Genomic DNA, 20,942 nt, shown 5'->3' on the forward strand with positions numbered 1-20,942 from the left:
GATACAGTGCATCCACAAACTGGTGTCCTGTAAACGGACCCCCCAAAAGTGAAGAAAGTTTTGCGGATACACTCGAATTCGTTGTCATGTAAACGGGGCCTGAAACATATACAGCAGAATTACACATCAAGGCCACGGCCTTTGATTTTGCGGAAGAATTTTGATATCCTTTTCATCTGGGCTGTTGTATACAATGGCCAAATTTTAAGATTCTTTGACTTAATATGCAGGAGGAGTTCAACATGAGAATTTCACAGACATGACATTTATGTGGGTGCTGATTAGGGATGGGTACGTTTCACATTTGAACCGATACGGTACCGATACCCGGTGCATGTGAATCGATACCGGTACTCAACGGTACTAATTTTGGGTACTTTTGTGTGTGTCTATGTGGTAATAAATGTCAATTTGTTTAATTATAAAATCTCAAACATTTTCAATTTAACATGTTCATTTCTCAATATGTAAACTCTTACAAATATATCAAAAGAACATCCAACTGCTAGTATTGTAGCAGCTGTTTCACAAATTTGTTCACAATGAAAACCTTTCACATCTATATAGTGTTTTTTCTTAAAAATGCACAAATTAAAACCCAGCTCCACGCACTCCTATTTCTTTCTCAAACATTGTGTGATGAGGGTCCATTGAGGGCAAATGCATTTAAAACAAATGAGCAATCTCTTCAGCCTTGAGAAAAATCTTGTGTTTAACCAGGTGTATCCTCAGATCAGAAATATTCCCACCGCTGGCCTTGCACTTTGCGTCAAATATATCGCAGCGAAGGTAATCTGCATTGCATTTTGAAACGTGGAGCCGTACTTTTGAGCACTTTCTATCAGCCACGCTTGCTCTCTTCACTACTGCAGATACTGACGTCATTATGCTTGTGTGCGTGCAATGCTGTGTTCATGTCCGGCTCTGAAAATTGCCAATTCTTCCTCTCCCTCACAGTCACGAGGAATGCGTTTAGGTACCGAAAAATGGTACAGTTTGATTTTACGTGAATCGGTACTTGGTAGTACCAACGGAATTTGGTTGGTACCTATAAAAGTACCAAATTCAGCACCCATCCGTAGTCCTGATGTGCTTCATATCCCTACCAATCTCAAGGATGATATCACATAACTTGGGGCCATGGTATGTGAAAATGTAATTCCTAAACTTCCTCTTAGCGATGAATGGTGCTATGACTGTGAATGGACATTAGTATACGGATGTGTTCAGGGCAGCACTGTGATGACACGTGAGGTTTCAGGCAGATCGCAGCATGTAGAGCAGAGTTATACATCACTTCCTGTTTCATGGCGAATCATAAGATATTCATGGGAGGGCCATGGCCACGCCCTTTGCGATTTGATACGTTTCCATCAGGAAGTCCTGTTGTGTGTAAATATATATACTGGCCTCTAGGCCATCACGTGTTTCACTCATAACGCAAAATATTGGACTTCCTGTTGAGTTTAAAGTATGGATGTCACTGACATTTTTGTGAGGCTTGACCTGCTGCATATGTCCACCAAATGGGTGAAACATGTTAAGCGTGTGCTCGTAGTAGATGTTACAAATGTGAAAACAATGTAGAGGGTGCTACGCTATGGGACACATGGGCAAAGACCATAAAATGTTAAATGGTTCGCCACTTCCGACATGTGTAAATTTAAAGTACAATAATAATAATAATAATAATAATAATAATAATAATAATAATAATAATAATAATAATAATCTTTTGTATTCCAATAGGGTCTTGCCCAGCTCTGCTCGGGCTCAAACCCTAAATTGAGTGTGAGAGGCAAAGATTAGCCAGTAAAGGGGGAAAAATCAAATCTCCCTCCTGGGGGCATTGAGGGCAGTAAATCCATACACAGTGGCCACCTGATTAGAGCCAGGGAGACAGCACACAGAGAGGAGAGGAGAGGAGAGGAGAGGAGAGGAGAGGAGAGTCCTCCAGACTGACACTTATCAGATTGGACAAAAATACACGGGATCTCTTCCACTTCATATTAGCGGCCCTTGCTTCTCAGTGAATACTAATGCAGGGTAGGTGGGAGCAACTTAGGGTCATGTCCCTCCCACGCCCAAATTAATTTCCAAATTACGAATTACGAACGGACGGGTGCATTCATGCTGGCAAAACTCGCAACTTTGGCAAATTTTAATGGTAAACCATTTGAGCCCTTGGTTTTAAGGTGATTTAAACCCTGTGAATATCAACACCTTTAACAGGACTCTGAGGGAACAGTGTAAACACAACAGAGAAAAATGGCATCCATCTTTTTAAGCTTCTCTGATGATTTCCCCCTCCCTGCACATAAAGACCTAAAGCAGCCTGTTACTGTGGATTGACTTGTATGTACAAATCATTGTGTGTGCCTGCAGTTCAGTCGATCGTACTTATCGATGGTGGTTATATTAGGGCTTTTCGAGTGGAAAGCCGCACAGTTGGGCACTTCCTACCGCACAGCGGGGGTTTGGAGAGGCACAGCCCAGAGGGACTGACATGGTTCCTGTACGGACAAGCCCATAAATGTCACTGTCAGTCAGGCCGCTCATGTGTGAACACCAACATAGAGAAGGCAATGTGGGAACTTTAGTGTGGTGCAGAGCAAGGTGGTAAGAGCGAGGAAGCTGCAGTGTGTCTTGCAATGATCTCAGAAGCAGGCATGTTTCCTATGAAGTGACTGGAGCTCACAGATTTGGTCTCAATAATTGTTCTTTTATTTCTTGGTTGGAGGACTGTACTGACATCTCAGACTGCTTTGACAAAGCCTTTCACGTGGAAGGTTTTTGTAAAATGTATATACTCCCACAGGAAACAGACTATTTTCTCAGAAAAACATATTCTGATAATCCTTTGTTGTTTTCACATTAGAGCATGCAGGAAAAACAATCTCACGGTCCATGTGACAATTTCTAGCCGTTGAAGTATACAGCGGCTGTTGGTTTGAGAGTCCAGGTCCTGCCCTTCCCCTCTGCGGCACCATGCATCCTGGCCAGCTAACTGCCCTTAGTTCAACTCCATTAAATCCTTTCAAATCAGGCGAATCCTCAGAACCCAGGGGAGCCTCTTACAGGCAACCTCTCGCCACCAGCATGCTGTCCTTTCCTCTCGTCATCTCTAAAGAGGAAAATGACAGCAGGGAGGTGCACGAGTGTGCCTCTTTTGTTGTTGTCGAGTGTGTGGGTCCTTGCTGCTGGGTTGTGTGCCCATGTGACTATATTTATCCTCGGCTACAGTGCTATATCTGCTTGTTTTATTGTCTACCTACACTTGTGCAGTCTGTGTGTGTCCTCTGCCCTGGGGCAACAAAAGTATAGAAGCAGAAGTCCCAGTGCTTTATGTCAGGAGCCATTAGCACTGCATTCATTCTCTTGAGCTGAAGTCAGCACTCTAGCATAAACAGGGCCCCACAGAGTGAGGAGGAAACTCAGCCTTCCAATCAGAGGAACAAGAAAGAAAACGGTTTCTATAAACATACATAAATGTTGCAAACCGGATGCTTTGCACCACGTTACACTTTTCTTAGATCCATTACAACATTCTACCATATCCAACAGTGTCAAATCTTTCATTCAATCGCAAGCATAGTGAGAGTTTATCATCAATATCTTTGTTTTGTGCAAGATAAAAATACCAAGTCGATACTCTTAAAAAGGTCAGACTTTGTCTGATTAAGTTAATCAATTAAAAATATATGAACTTGATTTTTAGGTGAACATCCTGAAACTGTAGAAGAAAAGGTTACTAACTGTTCAATATCATTATAGGCAGAAAATGTGTAATACATATGAACATATATTGTCACTGGGACATGCTCTTTCCTTTGTTTTCACGATGCATGGTACAAAGTCAAGCCTATTTAGTTCACTCAACTTGATGTATTTACGTAATTCTGCCAAACATTAAACATAACAAGAACTTCCATCAAAGACAATAGAAGTTAGTGAATGGTTCTAAACCCACTTCCCTTATTTGCATACTCTCATACTATTGACTTTTCCTCATAATTTATTCCTTACTTTAGATGGGGACTTTTCTAAACATTTAAACCTGAATGTGAGCTCAATGACACAAAATTTGGCAAATACAGGCATTTTGTTTCTCTCAGTATTCAAGTGATTTAAATAGATTTCTTTCTTTATTAGGACCTGGGACTACAACACTCTTCCTCTATGCTCAGCAGTTCAGCTAAATGCTAAATAATCAAGTAGCGGCCTCATGCTACCTTTGACATGTTCGCATAATGTTTTAGCTCTCCAAAGGCCTGCTTATCTGAGAGGTCGCAAACAGCAATGACAACTAGAACAACAAGGTTCAACACCTCCTGTTTGATGACAGGTTCTACCCGGTGGCCATTTTTTATAACTGTCAGGCAGTTGTTGTTTTTTTTTTTTTATCTCCAGTACAAGTGCAAAGTCATGGTGTCAGCCACATGGAGACGTTGCCAAACCACTTGATCTGGTTCTCACTGGAGCACAGGCTTTACACATTTAGTATGTTCCTGTCTGCAGCAGAAGTAGGAGCATTTTAATAAAGCAAACAGCCTCAAGAAATCTTTTATCATCCAGCGTAATTATCTTATTATGAGCTATACAGGCAATACACCTATCACATGTCAGCAACGCACGATGAATGACTAAAGTCACAATTGCCTCTCTAAATTAAGAGGGCACAGAAAATTGCTTCATGGCTGCACACATACACACACTTTTGTATAAACGGTACACATCTGCACCAAAGGATGAGCCACTATACTATGTGATTTCTCGACCCAGCATAAAAAGAGTGTTTTCTGTGTGCATGTACCACACACACACACACACATACAGGGGTGTGCACAACATCCTACATACACACACCTCGACACATGCACACACCTTTTGTCCTTGGCCTTGTGTTCAGTGGAGCTGCTCTAAAAGTGCCCACTTCAGCTCCTCAGTTCCTCAGTGTCGCAGACCTGGGCGGATAGCCAGTAACTTCCAGTGAAGGGAGACAGGGCGAGAGAGAGTACAAGAGACACCTCACCCCTGAAACCCTGTCTTTTTGCCTTCAGGTGCTCAATAGAATCTGCTGCTTTTTAAACTACCAGCTTTTGGTCGAAGATTCTCATTCAACAGGAAGAGCAACAATTACCCCTGGTCTATTTCTTAACAGGGCACAAGGTATAACACAATCATACAGTTTTAGCAGACTCCACCTAAAAGAGTAAGGTCTAAAAACAACAGTGGAAAAAAAACAAAAATATCAGAGGATAACAGTTAATTTACCTCCACAACTTAAATGTCTACAAGGAGGCCTCTGGGCTTTGGAGAAAACGGGAAAAACAACAGGCATATTTGAGAGGTACAGAAAGTACAAAACTGGACATATGATGGGTCAGTCAGGGTTTAAAAACTTACTTTAATAGCACTGATGAAAGTGTGTGGGCCAACTATAGCTGCCCACTTCAATTCATTCAACATAAACTGCTTATACTAAACTGTAGTGAGGGATCCACTGAGCTCCATGGCGCCAGTTTCTCCCTACCTCACTGTGAGACATTTGGCCGTTGTGCGCGAGCCATTAGCACTCCCTTTCCAAGGTTGGCATGGAGCCTGGAGCCTGAAGGGAACGTGTGCTACCTTTCATGGTCAGTAGGGGCAGAATTGTTCTGCTTGAACCAATGGTGAACATTCACACAAAGGTGAACGCTATTAATGCGCGAGTGGTTGTTGATAAATTAATATATTTTGATTTAGATACTTTTGTTGGACATGAGTTTAAGGTTTGACCTACAGTTCTGATGAGTTAAATGAGCCCTGCCCTGTATCGGCTGGAATGGACTCCAGCTCTTGCATCCTAGCCTGATTTCACAGTAAAATGGATAAAAAAGATTGGTGAACAAGTAAAAAAATTCTGATAGGAAGAATGTTTGAGGTATTTTATAATCTTCATTATTAAATGAGTAATGTATGACCTTGTGAAATATTTGATAATATCTTCGTATAATCTCTACATAATTTTTATATCACGTTTTTCAACATTAACTAACTTGATGTTATGATTATCTAAGGAACTACTATATTAAACAAAATGAATCGAATTGAGATCAACACTTCATGCTTGATCATATAATATTGCATCAGATGTTCACTACTGAGCAAACATATCTGGCCTCAATTCCAAGGTGAAATATCAAATCATGACAAAATGTCAAACTTGAAATTTTGCCATTAGCAATTCAAGCATCCATCTCACTGTCTAATGAATGAATTGTGACATTCAAAAGAGCGAAAATATGAAAAAGGGTTCGTCAGCGCTTCAGAGTTTTTATATGACAGATGGCCCGTCAGTCAGCGTACAGCGAGTGTCACACAGAATCTCCCTGACAGTTTATCTTGCGACTAGCTGTGCTTTAGGAAAGTTGCAAAACACAAGGTCCCTCAAAGTCTGCAGGATAAACACGAGTAACTACACGCGGACCCTTGATCCCAACAAACTGTTTACTCTATATTTTTGTCGCCCGTTAGCCCACCAACTAGTAACAATAATCAAACATGTTCCGCATATCTGAGAGCAGCACACTGAGTCATCTTTCTAGTATGAAAACAGACCTGGGAGTGAACCGAAACTCCAACTGTACTCATTACGATTGGGAGTGTGTGGTTCATGCTACTGAAAGCCACATATGAAAGAGCTGCAGGCTAAGTAACAACAAAAAGGTGCGGATTTGTACAAGTAAAAACATCTTCTTTAAGCTTTCCTAAACAGCTCACTTTCTGGATGTGCTTACATAAAGTTGCCCGAGTTGAGAGTGTGTGTGCGCGTTCCTTGTTAATAATGTATCAATCTATACCATGCTGGGTCAAGCCTGTCAGTAAGCCTTACTCATCTCTCTGACAGGGAGAATTATAATTGTAGCTCCTGTATGGACTTCTCCACAATAGACTGGATAGAAAGAAACCCAATAGTAAAAGGTTATAGTAAAAGGTTATGGCTTTAATGTAGTATAAATTCAGGATTTAGTACTTTATTGAAATGTCAACAGAGTTGATTAGAGTTCACTTGAGTGATATCACTTCAATTAAAGTTAAATAATACAATAAAATATCATAACTGTCAAAAATTGGACAAATGTGAGGTCATGTCGACAAAATCTGAGCAGCTTACACAGTCAGAGTAAACATGTATATTCTTCTCAAGAGATTCCTTCACGGTATTCCAGGAATTTAGTTTTAATGAGAATACTTGGAAGACCTGCACAGTGGTGCAGTTGTTGGCACTCTCACCTCATTGTGAGAATGTCGCCGGTTTGAGTCTTGGTTTGGGCTTGAAGACCCTTCTGGGTGGCGTTAGCATGTTCTCCCTGTGTGTGTGTGTGTGTGTGTGTGTGTGTGTGTGTGTGTGTGTGTGTGTGTGTGTCTTGGATCAGCTGCAGCCCCCCAAGGCTGCCAAAAGACACAATACTCACGGCCTTCTGCAGTCGACACACACAAGCACCACATCAGGTATACCTTTTTCATTGATGTATTTTCAATAGCAAAAAAACCCCCAAATACTTAATTTGCATATTAATATAACTCAACTCCTCCTTTTTAGTCCTGTTGCCAGTTTCACCACTGAACTTAAAAGGCCTGCGGCATTTCGTAGATTCCTATGCACTGCTTTGACCAAGTCTCCTTTGTTTCTTACAACTACGACTGCAGACAGGAATATGATGCCAATCGAATAGTCATACTTGTTTAACAGCAGGAAGCTCTTCGTTAATAAAGTAGACGTATCAGCAGTTAATGTGGCCTTAGACTGTAAAAAGGGTGATCATTTTTGAAGTGTTCTGCTGTATGTGAACACACAAATCTCCAGTGAAGGGGATTAGATCAGCACTTTTACACGCCCGAGAAGCCCAGCTGAGAACTTATTTTACCCCGTCAGTGATAAATGCTATCTGTCTGTGACAGTATTACAGACAAATGCATTTGTTTTTTACTTCAATTATGATATTTTTTTTTTCTTTTCGTGCTTGCAAGACCTGAACTGCATTTGCATTTAATAAAAATGTGCCCGTACCAAGCCAATGAGTCAGGGTATGAAGCTCGACTACTAACCGTAGGAGCTTATTTCTACCTGCCAGGTAATATGTACCGGAATGAATATGAGTCATTTATTCAACTGGAAGAGGTTCAGAATTTCCTCGTTACAACAAACAAGGAGCCATGCAGCTGATTGCTTTTTTATCTGAGTCGAGTATCAAGGGCCCAGCATTTAGCGAGAGATAAGGTGCTTCTCCTCAGACACCAGAGCTTTGGTGACGTGATACCAGGGTTTGTAACAGTGGAACTTTTGTCACAAGGGAGAAGATAATTGGGAAGTTTGTAATAAAACAGCGGCAAATTAAAAGAGTTGCTGGTGTTGCGAAACTCTTCTCATACAGTAGTTAACTTGAAAGCACACCCTTAGGCTGAGAGATCCCTCCAATGAGCACGACTGGGCTTGTACACTTTGAGCAGCTTAAAAAAAAAAAAAAAAAAAAAAAAAAAAAGAATAAATATTTCACTGTTAAGAAAACAGGACATTTTGATTGCGTAAAAACATGGATTATGTTGTGTAAATGTTCACAACAATTACACTGAGTGATATTGTGCACAAGATCAACTGCTTACATAAAATTCAATCCTGTTTTCTTTTTACAGGATGACATTTGAGCACGGCCTCATAAGCCATAGTTATCATTATAAAGTTATGATCTACGAATCATTGCTAGCAGATAAAAGACCAGATCTTCTGAAAATGCAAATACTGAACAGAAACAATATCAACAGCTTCTGACCTCGAGCTGTGCCCTCTGTGAATATTTTACAACCTCTGCTCATTTTTGACGGGACAGTCTGTCAGTGGTGGAGACAGCCTCAGACATTTGAATCTTTAAAGAGAGGAAACTGTCTGACTGGGTTTCGGCAGACATCAGTAGTGCAGAGCGAAGTCAGAGCAAGCTGGAAGCTGGCAGGAAGCTCCAGAAGCAGAGAGGAGGAAAGGGAAGAGACGGCCGGGGCGCAGCACTGTGCTAATCTGAAGTTCGAGCGGGCACCAGAACCTCGAGGGCAGCAGCTCTGCTGACGCAGCACTGCCTTCAGCCAAAGAGGAACGTCTCCGACAGACAGCACAGTGTGGAGTTTTCCTTGTTGTTACCATAATGCCAAAGCTGCTGTGTGTCCTAATTCAGCGGCTGCATCCTGAAAAGGCTCACCAATGGTGTCGCAGCAGTGCGACTTGGCAGTCGCATTTCAAAAGATCCTCTGAATACTGACGTGTTATGCGTCTATTTTTTTTGTGTGTGTGTGTCTGTGCGGGGGGTACCTATCCCAGAGGTTTGACACATGTGGCTCCAGAGCCGTGGCCTGAACAGAGCGAAACCAATCAAACAACACTTGTTTAGTGGAAATGGATATACAAATGTCTGAGTTGAATCTGGTTGCGCATTGCTCCAATGGAGTGATTTATTTTCTGACACTGCCTTCATGCTATCTTGTTTTAATTTTTTTCCTTGAACATTCTGTCAAACTACGCTTGTTTATTAGCAAGATGACATGCCTCCAACTTGCCAGTGTGCTGTTTTCAAACTGTCGTCTACTCAAGCACTGGCGCAAGAAGGGAGTGTTCTGACAGAAATGTATTGACCACTTGCTCACTCTTTAAAGCTGCTCCCAACGACCAACATGAAAAGTAGGTTCATACATAATTATTATCAAAGCAACTCCAGCGGTGCTCCAATGAAATACTTAGGAGACAAATGATCATTCTTTAGTTTTGATCATATATATTTTAAAAGGTATTTGAGGAATGATGATGTCAATTGGCTTGTTGTCTGAAAGGTGCTCTATAAATAAATTTGCCTTGCCTAACACTGGTATTCCTTTTGTACACGAGTACAAGTACGGTGTAGCAGTTGCTCCTTCTGTTTCAGTGAAAAGTGACATTGTGCAGAAAAATCTACAGTCATAGCCACATCAAAAAAATCGGACAGTCTTAAGTCACCTGTATAGCTCCTGTATAGGAATTAGGATAAAATGGGTTGTTTTGATCACAAAGGATCCAGATCTTTGTAAAAAGCTGTGTCATTTAAAAGCAACAACCCTGAAATGCAGATAAATAATTCTTGCTTTATTTCCCACAGATTTCACAATATACTTGTGTGCAAAAAGCACATTGTTTCAGTTGAAATCCAGAGCAAATAATTGTGCATTCTAGTGATAAGCGAGGTTCTTAATCTTCATCGACCAGCTAATAATAATGATGTAAAATCTAAATTGAACAATCAATATTTCTTGCAACCTGTCAGGCCAAGTTGACAACCTGGACTTCATGATGAAACAGAAAAGGCAAAAATCCTCTGTAGACTGAAGCGTCTCGTTTTTGGAACATCTTTCCCGGTTTTTGCAGCCTTCAAAGGCCATGCGATTGTCGGGTACACCCTCCAAAGGATGCAGCCTCTGAATTGGGACACAGCTTAATATAAACCCTTGACGGTAGACCAGTAAAAACCACTCTTCGCCGAGCATCTATCCGACATCGCTAAGCATTAACGAGCTGAGATGGTATTTCTCCAGTAGTGTAATCTGCCAACACGGCTTTCCTTCTGTGTATGAGACTGCCAGGTTACCATGTGTGGTTTTATCTATGGCCCAATGGAAGTAGGTTACTGAACATATGCTACAGATTTCCATAGCAACAAGAGGGGGGAATTCTGGAATCATGTCAGTTGCAGTGCCAACAGACTATTTTGTTTTTGTTTGTTTTTTTTGCTGCATCATTGCACTATTCTCCAAAGAAAGCCACGCTGCGAGACAAAGCCTGCAAGCCAAATCTATTCGGAAGGCTTGTGGACTGTCCTGACGCGGCCCTGTCTTCATCAGACAGGCAACAGCGAGGGAGTAATTCAGACATAAACGCAGCCAGTGACCATGCTTGTTGAGCCCAAGTGGACCCGTTTTAATCCAATTAAAAGGAGAAGCGCCAGTGGAATGGAGCTGCGATAAACGCCACCATCCATCATGCTGGGCCAGTGGAGACACTGGGATCGACTCCTGAGAGAGCAGACACATGCTCAAGGCCAAGTGCGGCAGAACACATTTGTTTGTGAAAAGAAGAAAACAAAGTTACGTATTATTGTTATGAAACTGCAATGAGCTGCTGTGAATAGAAACTGAGAGAATACTGAGATTGTAAAGGTTTGAAACTGCAGCTCATGAGCTATAATATCTGAAATCATGCTTGTTTTTGTTCAAACAAGACATCATTCGTGATAAGACAGATTCAATGTTAGTTTCAAGGTTTTTGCGGCCTAATTATCCTCATAAGGTGTTATAACAAGATTTCACTACTGCTTCTGTAAGGGTTAATGCATGAAAACAGTACTAACTAGGACCCTTTACACTTTTGATCATGACTGACATGAACAAAGCTGCTTTTACAAAGTTGTCTCTGGAGGTCAGGGTTGCAACAAAGACTCTTTATTGTTTTGGTTCTTCAAGTTATCCATTCAACGAGAAGTGGGGAATGGACTTTGTTTAAATTGTATATTTTTACACCTCCAACAGTCTAAATGCACTTTACATGACTAGTCACAATCGGCCATAACTCAAGCCATCACACAACAATGGCGACAGCGTCCGTGTATGTTGTGTGCCACTTGGGGTTCAGTGTTTTCCCCAGAAAACAAGGACATCGTCTCCATCAAACCCACCAACATTTCCTACTGGAGCAAGTCGTCTTTCACTCGTAAGGCTGCTGGTTCAATCCTCAATTCCTCTGTCAATATTAGTCCGTTGATTACTGACAGGACCCTTGCTACGAGGGAGGTGGGTATGGTTGTTGTCTTCTAGGTATTCCGGGACAAAAGTCTACTAAATAGGTTTGATAACATAACCGTCATTGGAAGCATTCTTTGCTCATGTTGAGGAAAAAGATTAAATCCAAGTATTGTTGCAAGAAAAATCCACTTACACGTAGCTGTAAGATATACATACTGATAGACATACATCAAGATGATGGCTGATTTGCTTAATTCAAGCATGCTTACTTATATTAAGGAACGGATTTTTGTATAAAAGAATCTATTATTTCTTTCAGTCTCTCAAGGTTTTTCATTTTAATTCAACAAAATTATCTTATTCTGTTATCAGCTACTTTGCTTAATAATGGTAACACTATCTCAATTTAGTCTTTTTTTCCCGGACAAATAGCTACTCTTCTACTGCAGGGTTTTGTCTAAGGAGAGGATTGTTATGATGAGTGAACTTTCATAGGCAAGGAACAGATTCAGTGAACACAAACAGTTCTCAAAGTCAATGGGTCGCTGCAAGCTGAAAACAAATTGAAATTACCCAAGGACAAGGTAGTTCACGCACTCTCCGAGGTAAAAAAAAACAAAAAAAGACAACGGTAAGGGAAACAAAAAGCAAATGAAAGAAAATGTTTCATAAGACGACAAGATAGTGAGCCGTATGCTGTTGTTTGTATATTTCATGCTCTGTCACAGATCTGCAAAGCTCGCCTAACATTGTTAGTATCATACAATGGTGTGTGTGTGTGTGTGTGTCTGTGTGTGTGTGTAAGATGCTATAAGTGTGACTTCAATGGGGAAGAGATGGTGAGTGGGGGTAGATGAGAGGGCATATTCCAAGTGGTGTTGTGCAGCCTTTCTGAAACATCTATTGTCACAGAATGTAAGAGTGTGTGCATCTTTGCCTTGCAGCAGTCGACAGAAACACAGAGTCTCATACATTTGGATTCGTGTGCTCAGCTGACCGAGGGTGTAGTTTGATTATACAGAGGCAAAGAGATGAACAAACACACTGGGAGACATTGCTTATCACACTTGAGTTGACTGTATGATGTAAAACTGCGCTCACACTAAAAGGTATGCTTGAGTTTCATTCATAAATTAAGCTCTGGTCGATGGAACTGTGCTCAGAGATAAGCTAAAGCCCATCCTGTCTATAGAAAAGTCTTAGAGGAAGAAGCAGTGGAAGCCATGACAGCTTTGACTGTTAACTGTGGAGTAACTGCGAGGAAGGCATTGAGAGCGGCGGGCGGGATTCAAGAAAAGATGAAAGCCCAACTGGAGACTGATGTTGAATAAATAATGACATCCATTGTGGGGAAATGTGATCGGGCTCTCTGAAAATCAATAACTAACAACCAGACCATGATGCCCTGAGTGACTCAGCAACAACTTCAATACAAGACAGGCGGTCGATATCAACTGCCTGTTTTCGTTCCTGGAGACGTGACCCCCCCTCAAAAAAAAAAAAAAAAAAAACCTGTCGGAAAACTGGAAACGCTTCTAAGTAAGTTTCAGTGAGGGTGGCTGAGAAGATCATCTTTTGGAAGAAAGTCAGTCAAAACTGCTGGATGGGCTGCACATTCAAAGCTTCTTACAAACTACAGCCTTTCACTATGTCGACAGCGATTCAGACGGCAACAAATGGAACACTGGATTATTGTGGCGCCGTCTTTCCTGCAGAACTGAATATGTGTTTTTTCACACTGTCAATAATGAGAAACACAGTCAATATGGATAGCACTGCTCTTCCATGAATAGTCTACGACCAGTTCAATATAAAAGTTTGTGGTTCGAAAAGCCGTTATAAAAGATGTTGTGTTGGGAAAACTCTAAACAATGTTCCGGACTGGGATGTGTACATAATGAAGGCATCAAGAAGCTTCTCACCACAGTGAGAATTATTTTGGGGGTGAAAAGGAGGTTACTGCTGACTGGATTATGTGTATAACACTTACAGATCTCCTCACTCCCCACTAACAATCTCATGTGATCTAAGACAATAAATGTGGTGTATATTTTAGACTACACAAAAGAAAAGTACCAACGTTGGTTGTGGTGAGTGAGACTATTATTCTCCTAATAATAAGACTTTTTCTAATTCAATTCTCATGTAAAATCTATTGGTAGACAATACACAGCAGGAGCGGCCAAAAGTCAGTCTTGCTTAAAAAGTACACCCTCCAAAATGAGCATATCGTCGAATGAATAATTAAGAGTTTAAAATGCGTCTTTGTATTTGCCAATTTAATTAATTGTGCGAATGCACCTACTGAATTGGCTAATGAGTGTATGCACATGTAACCACCATTATTGGGTACTCAGATGTGTTATGAAGATTTCACAAAAGCCGAATCCTAAGGGAGACAGCAAAACCTACATTCTAATTACCCTTGGGCTGGTTTTTATTGGGCTCACAGAGGTCAGAACGGTCTATCCGTCCAGGCAATCCACTCACCGCTGTCCAAATTGTAGCACACACACACGGGAGAGTTGAGCTATGAGGAGGTGGGATTTTGATTTACAAATCCGGCTTAGCCAGATTTTGGGTGCATCATAGAAAAACATCAAAATGCAGGCTTTGATTAGATAAGCTTTGATGAAACAGTGGAGTTGATCTGTAGCTGCGAGGTTACTGAATCCCCAGTCAGCGTTTCAAAAAAGATTGTGGCAGGAGAGGGAGCGAATTTCTGAAACAAACAATGTGGAGAAACGGTGTCAGCACGAGGCAAAAACGATGCCTTGCTCGTGTGCTTACACTCGCGCCACTAAATGACAGCACTCATGCGTAACACAAGCCTCCCGAGCCGGGCCAGGCCTGGCCCCGAGTTCACTCAGCCGTTAGATGTGTTGGCACCCAGCGGGTCAGACGGCGCTGGCTCTTACCTGCGCTCGCGGTGAGGCAGAGGGTGCTGCTGCTGCCGTGTGATAAAGGTGGTGCCCCACACTGGACTGCTGTGGCTGTTCCTAAGCCAGCCCACAGGGGGTGAAGATGGGTAGGGGGTGCTGCGAAAACCATGGTCCGACTCGGTCTCAGCAGTGAGGGATGAGGCTGAGCTCCCCATCACCACGCAGATCGCAAAATCAGTCTCCGAATTCGCTCCGACGAGGAGATCAGTTTCTCTTGTTGCGCTTCCCTCGAGCACAAACGATGACAAGGAATCCACTGTTGCACACAGTCAGTCACAACGAGACATCCTGTTTTTAGTGCAATGAGGCTGTTTGGACTGCGGCAAGAAGCCTTATCATGAGTTCTTCTTCACTGTAACCTTCAAGGACTTAAGTTTGAAGTAGAAATTGTCTGAAGGCGAACAGGAAAAACACTAAACACAGAGCAACAGAAAATCACAGATAATGGCGCTGAAATGACGAGTGTGACTTGCAGGTGGCCAAGTATGCAGACGAGGGTCGGATACAGAGTGTGTGCAGGAAGTTCTCAATTCAAACAGTAATTTTAGGCATGGAGCGCCGATTCCAGTGGAGCAGTTGGTCGCCGAGAGGGGAAAAATATAATTTTCCCAGAACAAACGTTTGTAATACTGTCCCTTGTCAATTTCAAGCTGGTAACACTCTGCACCACGTCTCCGGAAGCGTCACTCATGATTTCGTGCAAGTTCCCTCTGACACATCTCCCCAGCCGATGCGGTCTCATGCCTGGTTCCTCTTTCTTTCGCACATGCTCAGCAAAACAGAAACGTCAAGTACGGGAAGCCGACCACTGTCTTTTAGCATTGCAGCCACCAAACGGTTCCAGCTTTGGAGAAGAGAAGGTTCAAAAAACACCCGTCCTGGACGTCACTAAATCCCCATGGTCCTTGGAGACAGATTGATAGTGGCACTGGTTTTTTGGGGGGGGTTTTTGTTCCAGAATAAAAGTCACAGAAAATATGTCCACTGAGTTATTTACAACATGAGCGCAGGAGGATTTCAAGGGAGGGGTGTTGGCAAAAATGCAACTATGCTAATATCCAAGTCTCCTCTTTCAGACATCCAGGCGATTTAACAGCTGCTGCGGAGGTTTACCAGTAAAACAGCCCAGCTGCATTGGTCCCACTGGGTGAAACTTCTTGCCCTGGAGCCTAATTCACACATTAGGTCATCTCTGTTGTTCAGCCAATTACAGATTCCCACATAAAAAAAAAAAAAAAAAAAAGAGCAACTCAAGATTTAAAGACCTGGGAACAGAGAGGTGTTTGTTTTGCCGTTTCTTTAAACTTAGGGGGTTAAAAAAAAAAAAAAAAAAAAGGTTTCAGCTTATGAGAAATATCCAACAGGAATGTTCTGTTTGGAGAGGCTTGTTTGGGAGGGACAGCTTCATCTGGGTCTTGATCCCAGCACCGAGTTCCTCAACTTGCGCTGGGATTCCTGTGGACTTGCCAGCCTGTCAGAGCAAGTCTGTGCAGGCGGAGCAGCTGAAGGAAACGCGTCTCATTACAGCGGCGCTGATCAACATGGGGACGCTGCATTCCCATGCATCTCGACAAGTATCGATACTTTGCAAACCAGCTAGGCAAAAAAAAAAAAAAAAGTCCCACGTTTCCTGGTTCTGCTCGGGTATCTCTCCGGTATTGAGCCGATCCTGGATCACATGAGTCCAGATTGAGATGATCATAAATCACTGAGAACAGCGAGCATGTGGGCTTTCCGACTTCCTTTTTTATATTTTAATTAACAGCACCGCAAAGCGTGGACTTGTTTGAGGAATATTGATCCGTGTCCACGCCGAGGCCAGGGGGAGAGCCGTGCAGGAAATAGCCGAGGAGGTGAATCAGTCAGCCGCACATTTCACCATCTTCCGCCGGCTCCGGTCGTGCCTGCGTGCATCTCATATTCCCAGCGTTTTGGCGTGCAGACGCGCAGCCTTGTTTTCACATGAGGAGACACCATCGCCCCGGTCCCGCTGTCGTCCCGGATGTCTTAAACCTCCTCCATCGCACGCTGCCTGCGCGCCCGGGTCTATTACAGCCTCGTTATCTGGCGCGATTCTCCGGGCGTAGATGTTTTTTTCTTTCCCATCTTTTAATTCTCCCACACCGAGAGCCTGCGCGCGGCGGACGAGGATGCAATCTCCTCCAGCGGATTACTGGAGTGTCAGCAGGGCGCATGCGCACTCGGCTGGCGAGCAGAGGAGAGCTGGAAGGCTGCGTTCAAGAGATTTAAATAAACCCCAATAGAGTCCCGGCTTGATGAGGTCTCACTCATTAATGTCAACAGGGTAAAAGAAAATAAACCTGCGATTGAAATTAGAAACACTCTGTATACAATCGCCTGTTCTAATTCCAGTATACTATATTATATGCAAACAAAACACACGTACCATACATTTAAAAGCTCAATTTGTTTGTGTTTTCTATTCCACGTCTCAGAAATAGGATCTAAACACGGTTTCCATTGGTAATTATAATAAGAGGAGGCAAGTGAAGGGTTAAGTGGAAGACAGTGGTGACTGCAACACTCATCATTGCTCAACTGTCTCTGCACATTACCGAGATAAGCCTTCAAACTTTCCCTGTCCTTTCTTCCACTTCATGTAACTTTACTGACCTCATTCCCAATCTTCTCTTCCAGCTCAGAATTCTGTGCTCACTAACAATATACACGCCTATTATACATAGATGAAACCAGACCTTGAACAGCCTAAAACCACAGGTTTTTGTATACATCCATTTGAAGCACTGCAGGCTGCAGGTTGATTATTAGTCATCTTTAAAATTCCAGTGACCTGTCATCTACCTAAACCTGTACTTAACCAGATGCTGCCCTGTGATCTCCACACACAGATTCATGTGTGCTTCCTTTGAATGTGTTAACCCATAGAGCACTTACTGTAAACTCAAACCATCAGGTTGTTAAAAAAAAATATTTACTGTTGAGTCTTTATATGTTTCGCACTTCAATAAAATGTAATGCCATTTGGAAAAATGTTATTCTATACCACAGATGTACCATAAAGTCTGTTTTAAAGTGTACAATTCTGACCAAAGCACACATGATCATTTACAGCAGGGAAAATCAAATGCCATGTGATGCATTTCTGGCTGGATTGTAATGAAAGGTAGCTGGATGTCATAACCCTAGTATGACACCCTACACATACAATTACTTTTAGTATTACAGTGCATCTGAAAAAATATTGTGTGATAGTATTAAACATTTTTACATACTTTTAAAACAAGCCACATATACTTAACCAAAGCACCGGGGCAAAACACAACAGTGATAGTGTGATTTTGAGAAGTTCAAAACAGAAGTGATATCAGTTGTCCTACTTCTGATGATTTGTCAAAAGCCCACATAAAAGAATCCTATCCCAGTGTACAGCACAACTATTTCGTGACAGGATTGCTATGAATCTGTTATTGTTAGTTTGGAAGGAATGTCAATAAGGAAGTTACCAACAAAGGGTTAAGATCAAAACTAGTAATTCCGGTAATCTTTGACGAACAAGTCCAAGGAACAGAAAAGCCTACGACATGGTTGTTAAACGCTTGTAGCCTCACGTAATCCCAAACAGTTGCAAAAACTTACAAATTTCCCTTGAATCTCTGTGACAACAGTTGTGTAATGAAACATTTGGCATTACTCACTATTACTTTATCATTATAAAGGCAGACGTAATTGTTTTGCAATAGCTTGCACCGATTCTAGCCAGGGGACAGAAAAAGCTTATCTAGTGTACAGCTAACAGCGAATAAAAAGGGCTAAAAGAAAGCACTCTCCTGATACTGCACCCTTTTGTTCAGGGTGCACCTGTCCAGGACCCACCTGTCCCTCTGCAAGTCAGCACCCAGAGACACGGCAGCTGACACAGTCAGTGCCAGAGGGAGAGATTGGATTTCATTTCTGTTCTCAGGGGACAAACTGGGAGGAAGAGGGGGGAACGGAGGGGATGTGAGCTGATTTCACGGTACATTGTAAGTTGTCATCTCGACACCACCCCAAATGTCCTGACTGTCTCATGCTCTCTGATTTCTTCCCTCCCAGTGGACACACTCAAAGCAAAACAATGCCTGTTGGACGGCTTTCTACAAGATCACTATGAAACAAGCCCAATAAAGACATAGGATGAATTATATTTTGAGATGTAATCAAACATTTAACCAGACTAAATGAGGTTGCCTATCATTTACCCAGTTGATGTTGGTGTTAATTGTCTGAACGCTCTGCCTGACCTCTGACCCCAACAAGCTCCCATAAACAGACAAGAATAGAGAAGCCCCAGCCTGTTGTAACTGTGTTATCCCGGTCTTGACATTAAAGAAGCGGGGTGAAAATGAACCTTATGTAAAATCACAGATCACATAATCAATCTATTTGTGGACAATCGGTAAGCCCGCGAGCCGTGTCACCAACACGAACATTAGCTACAGTGTGGACAGACGAGTTCCCCGAACAATCCCATTGAGACGAGGACACCGGGAGCCTTGTAAACAAAGCCATTCATTCAATCATTCGCTCAACATCACCGGCCTGCCCGGCCGCCGGATACTCAGTAAAGTGCGCTCGTGAACTCGTTATTCATACCTCAATTCGGAGGGAGAGGAGATATTCCTGTTTTTCGGTCGGCTTCGGGTTAACTTTTCACAGCCATGGAAACGATAAGTTCTCCCCGGGTTTCACTTTTGGTTATCCTAATGTCTCCAAGGCTTCAGCTCGGCGCAGTCCGCGGCCGTCGCATGTTTCAGACACTTGTTTTGAAGCCGGTGATGAATCGTTTGTTCTCACTCCGCCAGGTATTAACGGTATCGGTACGTCCGCGAAGGTTTACCTCAAAAAGCCCAGGAAGGAAGGGGAATCTCCAAGGAGCAAACACAGAGCGAGCGTACGATGGAAGCGTAGCGACTGGCTCACGTCTGTTTGTGACTGCACGTCACCTGCGTAAAGTCCATTGGAGAATCTTAGAACAGAAGACTGCACTTCCCAGATTCCGCGCGGACCCTTCAACAAGGATATCCGGGTATGTTTGACGTCACCACATTTAACATACATTATCCGTCAAATATTTAAAGTAAACATTTATCAAGCAATAACAAAATATTGAAAGAAAACATTTAACAAACAGAAAAATAACCACGCATTTGACAAAGATCAGCAAAAATATTTTAACTAAACCTCTGGCAAACGTTAATGACAGCGTATTTAAACTATCGACCGATTTGAGATATTTCTTCCTCCATGCTTTATTGCTTGCTTAGAAATCTGTTTCCCTCAACTCAAAATAATCAATCAATTCCATTATTACTTTTGCATAACATAGCAAAAAAGAAAGCAACTAATATTTTAAAAACAGTGAAGCATTGTTAAGAATGACTTAATGTATATAAACTATTGTTTTTATTCTCTGTCTCACATTACGATTTGTTTCATGTTAAATATTGGTTCATTTTTGTCTCTATAATTAGACATACGATTCTTTTCCACACATAGAATCACCTGGTACAACTTTATTTTATTTTAATTTATTGTATTTCCAGAGTCTACATCGGACAATTCACTTGAGAAAATCTTAGATAAGGTTTCGTTTTCTAAACAGACCAGTAAATAAAACTCTACTACCATCTAGTGGTAAAAGAGCCGTGTGGCCTGAATCTAATGAAAGATCGTTATTGTCAAATGCTCATACCATCTGCTAGAGTCATTAAATATTGGAGCTTTATTTGAATATTTTAAGACTGGATGTTATTTATTCAATATTGACAAGCTTATGCCGGCCACACTGGTATTAGAGACTGCAGCTGGAAACAGAATTCTCATTAGTATTAGCAGGAGACGGCACGTTTCTTGACATTTTGTTCACAGACATCACATGAACAGGGGAAATCAAATATACGGGAGAAAATTTGTCAATTGTAAGGTAGACTTTATTGTTAAATGTTAATATGTTATTACTTAATTAGGTGTTTCTGAATTTTACAGGCATATTCATGTATTAGGTTTTTCAATTTGCTTAATACAATCTCATTACAAAAGGAATCATATAATTGTTTATATAGTGCACCTGCCTAGCACGTCCATGTTTAATGTTTTAGTTGTCTCAAAACACAAATTCAAACACTAAAGTCTGTTGACGGTTGCCATGCAAGGTACATCCATCTGCCTCTGTCCCACCATCCCTTT

General features: G+C 41.9%; 1 protein-coding gene across 1 annotated transcript in view; it reads right to left on the reverse strand.

Annotated features, from left to right (window-relative positions):
- capn15 (calpain 15) overlaps positions 1-19,488 on the reverse strand; it is a 43,420-nt gene extending 23,932 nt beyond the window's left edge. Inside the window, exon 1 of the mRNA XM_080459061.1 lies at positions 19,350-19,488. The gene's annotated coding sequence lies outside the window, so the exon portion shown is untranslated. The remainder of the gene's footprint in view (positions 1-19,349) is intronic.
- Between the last annotated feature and the right edge of the window lie 1,454 nt (positions 19,489-20,942).

This window comes from Lipophrys pholis, assembly GCF_963383615.2.
Source record: "Lipophrys pholis genome assembly, chromosome: 1".
NCBI classification, from domain to species: domain Eukaryota; kingdom Metazoa; phylum Chordata; class Actinopteri; order Blenniiformes; family Blenniidae; genus Lipophrys; species Lipophrys pholis.